Source organism: Serinus canaria, chromosome 1, assembly GCF_022539315.1.
Source record: "Serinus canaria isolate serCan28SL12 chromosome 1, serCan2020, whole genome shotgun sequence".
NCBI lineage: Eukaryota > Metazoa > Chordata > Aves > Passeriformes > Fringillidae > Serinus > Serinus canaria.
Genome location: NC_066313.1, coordinates 74,962,921 through 74,976,854, shown reverse-complemented (window position 1 = coordinate 74,976,854; position 13,934 = coordinate 74,962,921). Strand labels below are relative to the sequence as shown.

The window sequence follows — 13,934 nt, the reverse complement described above, 5'->3', positions numbered from 1 at the left end:
TGATGAAGGTGTCACTTTCTGAACAGGCTTCATTAGTGACACATTTATTTCCTGCCCCCAAGACCCACCATGTAGAGGTGCTCACGTATGGTGACTGACAGAGCCAGTAACACCACTGGTTTCCACACAAGTGATGCTCTTCCCTCAGCCCCCGTGGGGTGAAAAGCCAGTGTGGCTGCCTCCACCACACACTCCCTGGCCTGCCAGACCCTCTCCTGACACTGTCCTATTTACTAATTTGCTAATTAGACGGCAGGAGGCTGCATTAGCTCTGGGCAGGACCTGTGTGGCCACCCAGCCACACAGGTGCCACAGAGACAGCTGACAGGCAACACAGGTGACTTCCAGCAGCAGGGATCTGAGTCTCTCCTCTACCCACCACTCACTTTTTAATTAAGCTTCACTCTTTGCCTGGCATGGCTGAAGCTGCCTGCCAGTTGATTGAGGTACAGACAGAGAACACTCTGAAACAAAGGCACAGCACCACCGTTCAAGTCTTAATTGTAAGCAATATTTTAAAAAAATTGAGATGGAAAAGCCTGCCCCATAAAGTTACAACCAAAAGCTTCTCCTCTCTCACAGGTCTGTTTAGAAGTGCTTCTCTTAAAGGTTCACTTCCGACTCACATGTTTTAGGCAAATGGATCCTACACCCTTGGAATTGTGCCGTTTGTGACCTATCTCAGTACTCAAATATTACTATTAAAAGCAGAGTTGTGAGCAGCACTTAATTAGAATGCCTTTTAAAACAGTTTTTACATTCAAATGGTAGAGTCACCTGCCCTTCTCCCCACTGCAATACTATCACACCATCTATCTGCTTTGTCTTTATTTTATTTATTTGCTATTGAGACATTTTGAAGTTATTTTCTGCTAGCTTCAAGTTGAATATTTTCAGACTGAATGTTGGAGAAAATAACTTCAGGCAGGACAAACTACACAAATCCTACTTTTCCTTAATCTGAAAAAGACACTGCTATTATACAGAGCAATAGCTGGCCAGAGACTTCTCAGTTGTAATCACTGTTACTGCAATCATAAGACTGTAGAGAATTAACAAAATAAAAACAAATCAAATTAAGTTCACTTTGATGGCAAGCCACAGCAAACAACAAAATAATTGGAAACACGAGAGAGATGGACAGAAAAAAAAAACAAACCAAACACTTAATCCCCAAACAACGTCCCATCCTCTCCATAATCATCGGAAGACCAGGATGGCCAGGGAAATGCTCCAAGTCTGTCTGATACCTGCTGTGATCCCAGAGCCTCCGAATTATGTGAGGCTGTCTTCCAACTCAACAGTGAAATCATCACATCTTCTCTTCCTCTAAAAAATTTAAGATTTATGTTCACTTATTTTATTAATGGAAGGGAAACCACCTCCTTTTTAAGTAGCATTAAAATCTGATCGAGATTTCTGCCTCTCTCTGTGCAATAATATGTTTTAAACCCAACTCATAATGAAAAAAGGCAACTATGGAAGACATACTTGCTATTTCATATAATTTAATGGTATCCTTCCCCTCCCCTGAACTTTCAGGCCAAAATCAATGCCACACAAACCTGCTGAACAGGAAGCCTAATTATTCTAACATGTGCAACCAAAGCGATAGGGAGTTTCTCAGTAAAGCTGATAAGGAGAGACATAAAAGACTAATGAGCAGCCTGCCGGTGCTCCACTGCTAGCCTAGCAAAGGTCCCCACAGAACACCTTTAGTATTGTTCAGTGCAGAGACAGAGGCTGGGACACATCCAAAGATAACACTCAGAGGTTGAAAGAGTGAACACATAACATCTGCAGCTCAGGTTCTTAATCCAGGCACAGAAATAAATTATTTGAAAGAGTGTAACCAACAGAAAAATGCCCGATGTGGCATAGAAAGAGCCAATTAAATACACTCAGGTTATTGAGCAGATAGACCCTTTGCGCTGTCAGAATACAATGCCAAATGTTTTCTTGACCCATGTCTGTGGTGCAGGTGACTGAAAATAAAGGCCCTTGATTAAGGAGACACAGTCATCAGTATTATTAGTGACCAGAGATCAAACTACTGGGCCTGCAATAATCAGGCATGAAAGATGCAGAAAGGCCAGTGGTGGCAAGCAGAAGCAGCAGCCCCAGAGCAGAAAAAGAAGCACCCAACAATTCCAACTCCCTCCTGTTACTGCTAGGGTTTCCAGTTTACCAGTAAGTCACCTTTTGACTGACAAAAATGTGTGTTCTTCCCCAGCAATGTTTTGTGCAATACAGCCCAGGTGCCCGAGTAGCTTGTCCCCGAGGCACCGATGCCTTATTCCCTCTGTACACAGAACACAGCGCCTGCCTGAGCTCAAGCACAGCTGTTCCAAACAAGGATGCTTGATACTCTGCTCAGAAAGTCACAGCTTTTCCTCAGATAAAACTGGCCATGTCACCCGTCTCTTGCTGCTGAATTTCTGTCATATTTTCTGTATTATACACCTGAATACCTGGTGTTATAGAAATAGATGCTCTGGGAAGACCTATACCTAGGGGAGGAGGGGAACGTCCCCTTCAGTTGCACAACTTTTCACTTCTGTTACCCCTAACGAGGGAGAGAACCTGAAACAGCAATTTAGTGAGACTTACAGGACAGCAGGATCACACATCAAATGGGAGTGTAATAGCTTCTTAACATACTTCCATTATGGCAAATTCAGTCACCCTGCAAGGTCCAAACCATTAATTTCTCCCCACCCCAGGACAGCATATTTGGAAGGAAATAGGGATTGAAGTCATTGTTAACATTGCTACACATCTGATAAATCTTGTGCCATGGGTCAGCAACCTCCAGTGCTGACACCAAAAACCTGACTTTAATGGTAAGCACTGGAGCAGAGGATAGGCAAGGCAGCGTCTCAGAGACAAAGCCTCCCGCTTTCCAGGGGGCTTTTACCACTACATCCAATTTACAACCTGGGAAGAAAATGTTGTCTGCAAACACCATCCCTGCCTTACGCCAAAATATCACCCAACCCCCCAGTTTTCCTCATGCCTAGTAATAAACTGGTATTGTACAAAAATCTTCTCCTGAAAGCCTCAGTATATCAAGATTTCATGGCTTGAGAAAGTTTTTTTCTCCATATTACACAGTGACACAAAACCAGATTTTGCTGCGCAGACTTCACTGTGTAACACTGAAGGGCACGCTACAAAAATCAGTTCCCACACGACATCAACAGAAAACAGAACTTTAGCACCTTCCTGAACTTCACCAACAAAGCTTCATTTTATTTGAGCAACAGCTAACAGAGACACCATTCTTTCTTTAAGTCCTTTTTGAAAACCAAGCATGAGAAACAATTTCCTCCATTTATATTTCCAGAATAAGGGAAAAAGAAATGTCGTTGCAAAGGATCATCCCTGCTTCTCAAATCCCCCAAAAGGCATATCGTATTTTCCTTTCTCATAACATTTAATCAAGTCTGCTTCATTACAGACAAGGTCAGAAAGCTCATCAGGCTGCAATTTATGACAAAGAAGATAGTGCCCACAACCCACAAAGACTGATCTGTCTGATTTGCCTACATTTCTGCAGGCCAAATTTACTGACATTTTGCACTAATTCAAAGCTGACTTGAGCCTGATGACCTTTTATACCTCTGTAATTAGTCTTCTGTGCCTTCACAACCAGAAAAACAAGCCATTCCCTTACACCTGAGTTCAGTGGTCCATCTGTAAACTACAAACTTCACCATCTACTCAGCCAGCTAAAAAAGTACAAGAAAAAGGAAAAATATAAAGAAAGAAAATACACAAACTGCAACCTTAAGTGAAGAAATTGAGCTTCAAAAAAGGGCTTTTAAGATAAACATGACAATTTCTAAAAGAAGAAACAGTAAAAGCAGAACTAGTTGGTGGACCCAAGTTCAATAAACAGCATTTTTATCATGCTTTTCTAAAAAAGCCGATATAAAATAAGGGCACTGGCACCGACAAGAACCATGAAAAAACAGTTGGGGGAATAAAATCAAACCAGAAACCAAACCCAGCAAATTTAGTCCCTAATGCTAACAGTGCAGCACAAAAAGTACAATGCTAATACATTGATTCAGCACTAGAATTTAACCATGATTAATAACACAGAGGTTTAAGTGCTGAAAACATCCACTAAGAGCTTCGTTTATGTATATAATCAGGGTTTGTAACCCAATCCTACAGTTACAAAAAACACTTCCTAAATACGAACGTTAAAAAGATGAGTTGAGTCAGTCCTGTGGAAGTTCTGGATCCAGATGCCCGCTGCAGTCAGCAAGATGCAGATCTGCTTTTCCCCAAATGGAGCAGAGGAGAGGCCAAGGTCAGAGCACTGCCCTGCACTTCAAATTCCAGTCTAGGGAAAGAGGGAAGGACAACCACTAAGAAGCAAGGAACAGCCAACACTGTTCTCTTTTACCTTGTAAAACCTGAGGGGACGAGCTCAGCTAGCAATGAGCATTTGGTTCTTTAGCCCTGGGGTTTCTCTGCCCAACAGCCTACTTGTCCCTGCAAACACTATGGAAACCATACATTCCTGTGGGCCACCTTCCCCAGCTCCATGCACTGACACATTGCAGTCTGGGAGTCTCCACAGCAGTCAGTCCCTTCAAGAAAAGCATGCCCAAGAGCAAGTAAAGACTTAATGTAAGGATATTTCAAACCAGAGAAGCATTTCTTTTGCATAGCTCCATCACGAAGCCTACATTATCTAAAAAGCTGCCAGAACTGGCAGCCTTGTATTCATCAATGTTAACATTTTTTATATATTTTCTTTTTAGAAGAGCTGCTAATTATCATCACACATGAATTTTTTAAGTGGAAGTTCGGAATTTTTACTAAGTTTAATTAATCTAAAAATCAGCAGGGAAAATTTACTGAGTAACCATAAATTCAGGATTCTCTATCTGAATTTTAATGCAGATACATCTCATAGGGCAAGTATTTCTTTTTCCTGTTTCAAATCATCACATTTAAGTGGTGATTCCCCTCAGGTCATTTATCTTCCACAATTTCATTTCAAAAAGTTTGGTTACAAGTAGAACATGCTTAAAGATATTGATTACAAAATGATTAATGAACTCTGTCAACCTGAGGGGGAAAAAAAAGGAAAAAAATCCAATCTGAAGTCCAGTCATTAAATAAAAGTCAAGCTTGGATATTACATATTCAATCTCAAACCAACTTTTAACTTTTTGAAGTTCTACATTGCTGTTTGTTTGAATATTTTGTCCACTTTCCTAGTGTGTTTGGTTTGTTCAAAAACCAGAGTGCAGAAAAAGTTATTTAATTGACTGCACAAGACAGTGCAAAAAAACAAGCTGAGAAATACAGCTTTCTACCCCTTCCCATGATGACAAACTGACCCTACTGCCAAACACCCCTTCCTCAGGGATCTGCAGTTCTACATTTGAACTTAATTCCATAGGGATAAAAGAATCTGCACCATGTTTGGACCGATACAGCCACGTCTAAGCTTTCAAAAATACCCATCGTAATTCAATACATTACATATAACCCCTCATCTTTGTTATTTGCAAAGGAAAGGAGACTCTGCCAAATCCTGGAGCAAAACCGTATCTAAGAGAATGAAGTTCTCAACTGGAAAGCACAAGCATTTGGCGGGACTCCTGAGCCACAGGAGTTGTTACCCTTTGCTGAGCATCGACACTTCTGACACTGGAGAAGGCCAGGGCAAAAGGGGAAAAACGAGCAGCTCTCACTTGGCCTCACCAAGAGCCCGGTGCTCGCTTCATGTGCACGGCAGGGAAAGCACGGGCAGGGAGCTCTGCACACACAGCTCCCGTCCCGTCCCGTCAGCCCCGAGCTTCCAGACCCCGGCGGGTCGGACACGTGAGGCACAGCTAAGAGGATTTCGGACTTTCCTGGGAAGCAGGAGCATTTCTGAAAGGCTCAGACCCACCAATTAGCTAGATATCACAATTCTTGCATAAACATCCAAAAGTAGAGGACAGAGGTATTTTAATTCAAAGGGAACTTTTGGGGCTTTTCTTAAGTGACCTCCTCCAGAATTTTATTTTTCTTGGCTTGATTCTAACACCAGCTGCTTGCTGTGAATTGGAAGCAATGTGGAGCAGGAGTCAAGGTATCTGAGAGATGAATAACAGAACGGCTGATCCATGCCGCTCTTTTAGAGCAATCACCTTTCCACTCTCGAGGGACAAATCTCTTTGAAGGTAACCCAAGTAAGAAGGCTGTGACCGAAAAATATACGCTACGCAGTAATTTCATGCCGGCAATCAAGCAAATCCGGTAACTTTAAATCAATTCCAAGGAGTTTCCGCGTGCTTGGAAAGGAGAGAAAGCAGCCGTATCACAAAAGCTGAGTAGGCCTACCGCACATGATCTCCCGCTCTGGAAATAAACTGCAGTTTACGCTAAACTTTGCCCAGCGGTTCCCGGCTGTCTGAGGCTGAGCATAACGAAAAGAAGGCAACGTTCGCTTAGAAACCGGCGAACTCGCCAGCCTGGACACGGGCAAGGTGATGGCAGAGGTGCGGAGTGCACCAGGCTGGAGGCACCTCTGCACACCCCTGCGTGGGAGGGAGGCAGGGAGGGAGAACCGGGCGGCTGCAGCCGCTACAGCCACTCAGGAAACCCGGGATGGTGGCCCTGGCCAGGAGCGAGCGGGAGCCCGTCCCGTCCCCGCCGGGCCGCCCCGAAACGAGGCGGGAGAGAGGCGCAGCCCTCGCACGCCCCCCGGAGCGGCACCTCCCAGCCGGCTGCCGGCTGCGCTAAACCCTTCCCCGGGCCGCCCCTACAACTCCGCCCGGCACCGCACGTCCCTCCAGGGCTCCCGCCCCGCCGCCGGCACCGGGGGCCGGGTCCCAGCCCGGGGCGAAACAAAAGGCACGGAGCTGCGCTGCCGCCCTCGCCGCCGCCCGGACTGCGCCCGGCCGCGGTAGCCCGGGGACGCGGGGAAGGGCGAGCGGTCCGGGCGCCGCTCTGCGCGGAGCCTGCCCGCGGATTACCCGCGGTAATGGGATTACGCGGGGCCGAGCGGGGTGTCCGCCGTGCTGTCACCGCCCGAGGAGGGGGCGGCGGTGCCGGGGGCGGCGCTCGGAGCCAGCGGCTGCCGCCCGCCCCGGCCGCCCCGCGGGCGGGTCCCGCCGCTCGCCCCGCAGCCCCGGCCGCGGTGCCCGGCGGGGCGGGCGCCACCCTCCGCCGCTCCCGCCCGGCCCCATTGTTTGCCGTGCCGCCCTTACCGTGCGCGGGGCTGGGGCGGCGCGGGCTCCCGCCGGCTCTCCTCGCTGCGGCTGGTGCAGGGGCAGTCGCGCTTGGCCGCCGGAGGTCCGAGCCATTAAAAGCTCCGCGGGGAGGAGGAGGAGAAGGCGGCGGCAGGAGCGGCGGCGATAGGGAGAGGAGGACAGCGAGGGGCTCGCAGGAGCAGGGTCGCCATGTCCGGCTTGGCAGCGGGGGGAGCCCACCGGGCCGGCGCGGAGGAGAAGGAAGGGAGGCAGGCGGCGGCGGAGGGGCCGGTCTTGCTGCCGCCCGCGGACCGGGGGAGCGGGAACTGGACGCCGCTCGCCGCTGCTCTGCCGCGGCTGCACCTCCCTCCCCTAACCCTGCCCCCTCCCGGAGGGGGAGCCGCCGGCGGGAGGAGGCGGCCGAGAGCCCCCTCCAGCGTTCGCGGGTGGCTGCCGCCGCTCGGATCGGCGATGCCGGCGGCGCAGCGAGCGGGGTGCCCGCCCCGGCCGTGGTACCCGGGCAGCCCGAGGCGGAGAGAGGCGGAGGCGCGGCGACCACCGCCCTGCGCCGCTGCGGTGCTGGGGGGGCTCCAGATATCCCCATTCTCCTCTACCTCCGCCTCCCGAGCACCAGGAGGGACGAGCAGCGCCCAGGTGGCTGCGGTGTACGGGAAGGGTTAAACCCAGCTGCAGCCCCGGGGCAGGGAGAGGGGGAGGCCCCGAGGGCCTCTGTCCCTTCCTGTGGATTTTGGGGACCATCGGGCGTAGGCGGCCAGCGGGACACCCCGCAGGAGGGCCGTGCCCTGCCCTGCCGCCCTTCCTCGGAGAGGGAATTGCTCGCCGACAGTCGTGAGGCTGTGAAGGTAGGCGGGTCCTACAGGAGGAACCGGGACACTGCCTCAGGGGCTGTGTGTACATTAATGGTACCCCGGCTCTTCTGCCTTAAGAGAGAGGCTTCAGGAGCCAGCAGGGAACAGAGCGGTGCTTCATGTGCAGGGAGACGTCCCTCCACACTCATCTCAGTCCCTTAGTGCTTGTCTGAGGTGCCAGAGAAACCAAAGGACGGAGCGTGTGTCAACTGCATTCACATTTATGGGTACAACTTTGTCATAAACTCTATTTTCGTCCTCGTTAGACAAACACAGATCAGTACAGTTTAACCAGTAGTAACAGCAATCTGGGCTTCGGGTTCTTTCTCTCACAAGAGTCTTCAGCACATCAGAAGAAAGGAGCCGAGAGCAGGCAGAGGGCAGGGCTGGGTGCTGCCTCCTCCAGAGACTGCATTCCCTCACAGAAGATCTGGAGTTTCAGCAAAAAGGCTGTCACACCTGCAGAGTTGTCTGCATGCAGCAGCTCTAAATCGCCCCCTTACATTTGCATGCCTGAAGGGTTACAGCGTGCATCTCTTTGAGCCTTCTCCGGTCTCTCATCCCATGTTTTTCAGTAAGAAGACTGGGTGGTGCACACGAATGATGCAGGGAAGACCCTTCAGGTCTTTGAAGTTCTCTCAGTGACGCAGGAGTGAGCAGTAAACTAGGATGTATTTGTAAAGTAAACTTTCTGAGCAACTAGCATTTAAAAGCTATTTGAGGAACCATGCTGCTATATCTAGTTTTTAATCACAGGAGGAGAAAAAAATCTTATATGCAATCTCTATGTTCTTTCGTCCAAGCCTTGACCTTGCTTAATCTCCAAAAGACAAATTCCTCTGTTCTCAGTGCTCTCAACAGCACTGCCTCTCTGTGCACAGACCTCACTACAAATACCTCAGTGCATGTGCCATCGAACCTCCTGAGATCAAGAGATCTTAATTTCTCTAGTCAACCCTGAAACCTTAGTCAAAATGCGTCCATTACTGAGTTAAAAGCTGGAAACTACCTATACCTTCAATACCTGAAAAATAGATTATTGTTATTTTCCTAAAAAACTTCTTCCATGCAAAATGTACGGTCTGTAGAAGATCCAGAAGAGAGACATCTCATTCTGACAATGCAGAATGCAAATAGAATAGAAATAGAGTAAGAGGAGATAGTATTTTCCTTGGAAGGGACCAGCTAATCCAGGTGCCTGACCATAGGAACTGTGATTAAAAACACTGACATAATAAAAAGATTGCCTTTTCCCAAATACTTACTTTATCAGCAGCTTTAACTCTTGTTCAAGAGTGGCTGCACTTAACATTTAGAATTTCCTGGCGCTTTTTATCTACACTTCCAGATCGCTAATGCCTCATTCACACCTAACAAAAGAGTTGTTGTAATCTAATTCGAATGTATGATGTCATCTTCAATGCCTTCCAAGTTTGGGTGGCATTTCTCGGCACTGAACAAAAGTAACAGGTTGCCTTGCAGCTATTGACCATTTCTTACCAAGCTTCAAAAAGCATCAGTGAAATGCTGCCTTGAGTGGTGTCCCTTAAAGCTGGTAGGGTGTTGGACATTTCTCTGGGAACCATGGGCAAGTTTGCATGTGTTTATTTAGCTAACCCTTCGATTCTTGGGTCTTCTGCAGGCTGACAAGGACCACCAGGGAGTAACATCTGAGAAGACAGCAATCTTTCCCTAAAACATATTTCTGTCTTGTAAATTACAAGTGGCAGCATCCGCTGCTGTTAGTTTCCTGTAGCACAGTAGGTTACATTTCTTCCCTGTTGAAGAAGATGTGGAATTTGTTGGTACATCAAATAATCAGGAGAATTTGAGAGAAAAGCCTTTTGTTTTTGAAAAGTCGCTGAAATTAGAAAAATGCTTCTAATTAGTTCATGTTTCTGAAAGAAAACAGACAAGCTTTGTCTACATCCACTGACAAGGAAGAGAGGAGCTGGAACTGGATTTCAGATTATTAGTTTCTGCTTTACCAGATAAAGGAGAACCCAAGGAAAAGGAAGAAGTATGTTGAAAGGGTTCTGTCATCCTGAGAGACTGCATCTCTGCATCTTCTGCCTTTTCTTGTTAGGAAAGAAATAGCAGCGGTGACAATGGAATACAAATACAGATCTCTGGAAAGCCTTCACTTTCTCACAGCTCTCATATCCTGGGATGATGTGCAGTTATTCTTTCATCAACACTTTCTCCAGTGTGTTGTGAGGCTCTGCAAGGTATGTGTGTATGCGGGCAGTTAAGGCAGAGTACCTGCAATTTCCGTTTTCACCTCCCATGTGGGAACTTGTTTGCCTGTCTGTGTGCTTTGTCTAACTAAATTACTGGACTCAAACACCGAGTATTTGGATTAAGTCCTTTGGTGTGGTTTACACTAAGGTCATACTGGATTCTTCAGTGGTCCTTCTGACCTTAAAATCTATGCCTCTTTTGTGGACTGCTTTACAATATGTGTTGAGTTCATGTTTTGCTGTGTTTCATTAAGGTGAGAAGCTAAGATGAAGCCCAAAGTGAAATTCAAAGATTCAGAAATCTAGTAATTCTTTTTCATAAAACATTCCACAGATGTTTTCCCTGGAGCTTGAAATTTTGTTTCAAAGATGCTTTCAGCAAATACTTCCGTGCTAGATTTATCAGTGTGTTCTTGCATAAATGTGCTTTGGGGCTCAGTCTTACAAACCTGTGGCATTTGATTGGTCACTTTTAAGCTCTCATGTGCCTTTATGTTAACTTGTGTAACTCATCAGTTTTTGCTAATTTCAGTGCAAGAATGTGACAGAGCAATCCATCTTCCACTGTTATTTTTATTACACGTTTCGTAGCATTTGGGATTCCCTCTACATTTCAAAGGCTTTTGTTTGCAATATATTCCTGTCCATGTCTTCTCAAAATATTATTAGAGCCTGCAGTTGTAAAGATTACCTCTGCCTAATTCTATTAAGATTACTAATGTTGGAGCAATATGTCTTTCTTGCTTCTACATTGGAAGGCAATGTTCAGCTTATAGCTAGAGGCAGTGGTCTTTTACAGTTTTCATAATAGTGCATAAACCATAGCAGTAGACCATGTCTTAGCTTTTGAGAAAAAACCCAAGTATTTAGCCAGTTGGCACAGAAGTGAGTTTCTAGGCTCAAATTTCAGGATTTCCATGTGAAAGAAATACTCAAACATTGAAAAGAAACCATTCAGGCACTTAGAGCCAGCTAATTAACAGATTTTGTTTACTGCCTGCTCAAAGGGTATAATATCATGAATTAAGAGAGAGCCTTTTAATGATGTTTGAAAGTTTCCCAAGTCCCTAAGAATTTATATAAAGAGAATTTTGCATGTCAAGTAGCTGTAACAAGCTCCTCTCCCCAGCCTCACACACCAGACAACATGCCCTCAGTTGCACGTTGTCATATTTACCTTGTGTTGTCCAGTTTGCCTGTTTCAGGATAATGAGTGTTACTTTAGCTGCATATCTGTGCTCAGATCATCAACAGTGCATCAGTTCAGGGAGGAATCATCCCTGAAGCTTCAGAGCTAGAAAGTTCATTTGAAATTCGTGAAAAATTTATACTCCTCAAAACTACTCAGATTGCATCAGCTTACACTTTTTTGGTGCTTGCTTTTTCCCATGCACAAATCCAAGTTAGGAAAAAAATGTTTGTTTTTAAATGACACTGACATTTCCAAAGTATTCAGTAATGAACAAAACTGTCAACTACTGCAGCTGCAGTGTAAATGAAAAAAATAATATTTTTAAAATTTTCAATAAAATAATAATATAAAAAATAACAAATATCGTAACATTTAAGAAAAAAAAAAGCCAAGGAAAAATACAAATGTTTCTTAAATTAAAAAAAAAAACATTTTGCTGTTCATATTCAGGCTTCCTCTCCTACAATCCACTTTCACCTTTTCTCCCAAAGAAGGGAAAAAGAACACTGAATATCAGGACAAAATGCATATTCTATACTGGTATTTCCATCAGAAACTCTGTTATGGTGAGGAGAGAGAAATGATAAGGGAAAATATCAGCAGAACTGAAAAGATTTCATACAAACCAGCCACATTAATCTTTCAATACTACTTTGGAGAAGAAAACTACTTGTTTTAAATAGGAATGTGTCTTTAGAATTCAGAGCCTAGGGTATAATTCCCAGCACCATAGTTCATTCTCTTCCATTGTTTTTGTAATTTTGGACAGAGCAAACTGGTTATCTGTTTAAAGAAACAATGAAACAAACAAAAGAGAAACAAAAAATGTGATACTTTTCTAGGAGGAAAGTGCAACTAAATTTATTAAATTATTTTGAAGTCGATTAACCGTATGATAAAGAAGAACCTTTTAAATACCTGGACTGATAAAAGTATGGTTTTAAACTAAAAAACCACCCCATTTTTGCAGCCCCTTAGAATTTATGCCATGACTAAACACAGCTGAAATGAGTCCCCTTGCAAATATGAAAATGAGAACAATATAGAACATTAAACACGGCTTTTAGCATTATCAGATTCCCATGAAAACAATAAATCTCTTCTCTCCTCAACACTTCCCACCGATATTTTTGCTGTGACCTTCTACAAGGGAATACATCTGGAACACATCAGTGTGTTTGAATAGATCCCTCTGGGATAATCCCCACTTCAAAGTAGTGGTGGGAAGCCTTATCTGGTGTTCTGTTGCATTCAGGATCTCCCATGGGTCCTTTCTGATTTCATGCTGTCTGACAGACGTTTTATTTTTACAACGGGTCATTACAACAGGTGGCTCAGTTATTGTCTTCTCCATTGTCATATTCTCCTGGTTCAGTGTTTGGAACGTCTGAATCTGGCTGTGGGGAGCAATTGTAAAACCTGTCAAAGCAAACATCAATTCAGTGTATGATTTTACTATTTCAGAAGGCAGCCTCTAAAATCAGCCCATTCCTAAATGTCAGACCAGAAGCCCAGTTTTCTCAAGGTGGTAATTTTTATGCATCCCACATGAAAAACATAACAGAATGAAGAGAAACAAAAGCATCAATTTTCTATCTGTGCTTAACATAATTAGTGAAATTCCTTCTTCAAAAGGGATCTGTGAAACTTTCTGTACTGAAACTGAAAAGCATTAAATAATTTACAGTAATAACATTTCATTGTAGAAAACTTGGCAAGATCTGCATAATCTGTGTTTAATAAAATAAAATTATTAGAGACTTGAAAAACATTTTTTTCTTCTTATTAATTTTTTTCCCAGAAATAAAATTTTAATGAATGTAAGCAAAACAACTGCTCTAGAAAGTAGAACTTAGATGAAAAAAATATGAAGCATCATTTCCATTTTACTGAGGAGAAAAATCATCTACAATGACATGGTCTATTTTCTACTACAGATTCTTTTCAAATCAGGAAGGAAATTTTTCCTGAAAGGTCAGGTATATTGAGCATACACTTTTTCTCCCATCAACTTGCTGACAAAGCTGTCCAGAACTGTTGGTCTTGTTCCTCCCAGTGCTGGTCTTTCACTGTCAAAGATGTTCTTTAACCTGTTCTGGCTAAAGTCTCTGCCTGTAGTTTTTAAGTGAGAGTGATGAGTGCTGTTGTTTCCTGGATTTTGATGCTGAAGACAGACATAGAAAAGTTTTTGTTTACAGCATCTTCATTTTCTGAGATGCAGGTCAGAGGCACAGAGGGTATGAGCTTTTCCCATGCCTGTTTTTTTCCACCTAATACAATCAGCCAAAATTCACTCTGACTATTTCCAATTAGATAATTTTCCCACCCTACTTAAGTGAAAAAGAATCCCTTATGTGCATTAGTACTAGTGTGGTTTTTTGTTTTCTCAGTTAGTGGTCTGCATGCCATGTATGTCTCATTCCCCTCA

The 13,934-nt window shown here is 44.7% G+C and overlaps 1 protein-coding gene across 4 annotated transcripts in view; it reads right to left on the bottom strand.

The window, feature by feature from the left end:
• FARP1 (FERM, ARH/RhoGEF and pleckstrin domain protein 1) overlaps positions 1–7,527 on the bottom strand; it is a 200,720-nt gene extending 193,193 nt beyond the window's left edge. For all 4 annotated transcript variants that reach the window (XM_030234265.2, XM_050985358.1, XM_050985889.1 and 1 more), the window contains exon 1: positions 7,224–7,527. The gene's annotated coding sequence lies outside the window, so the exon portion shown is untranslated. The remainder of the gene's footprint in view (positions 1–7,223) is intronic.
• Positions 7,528–13,934: the final 6,407 nt, after the last annotated feature.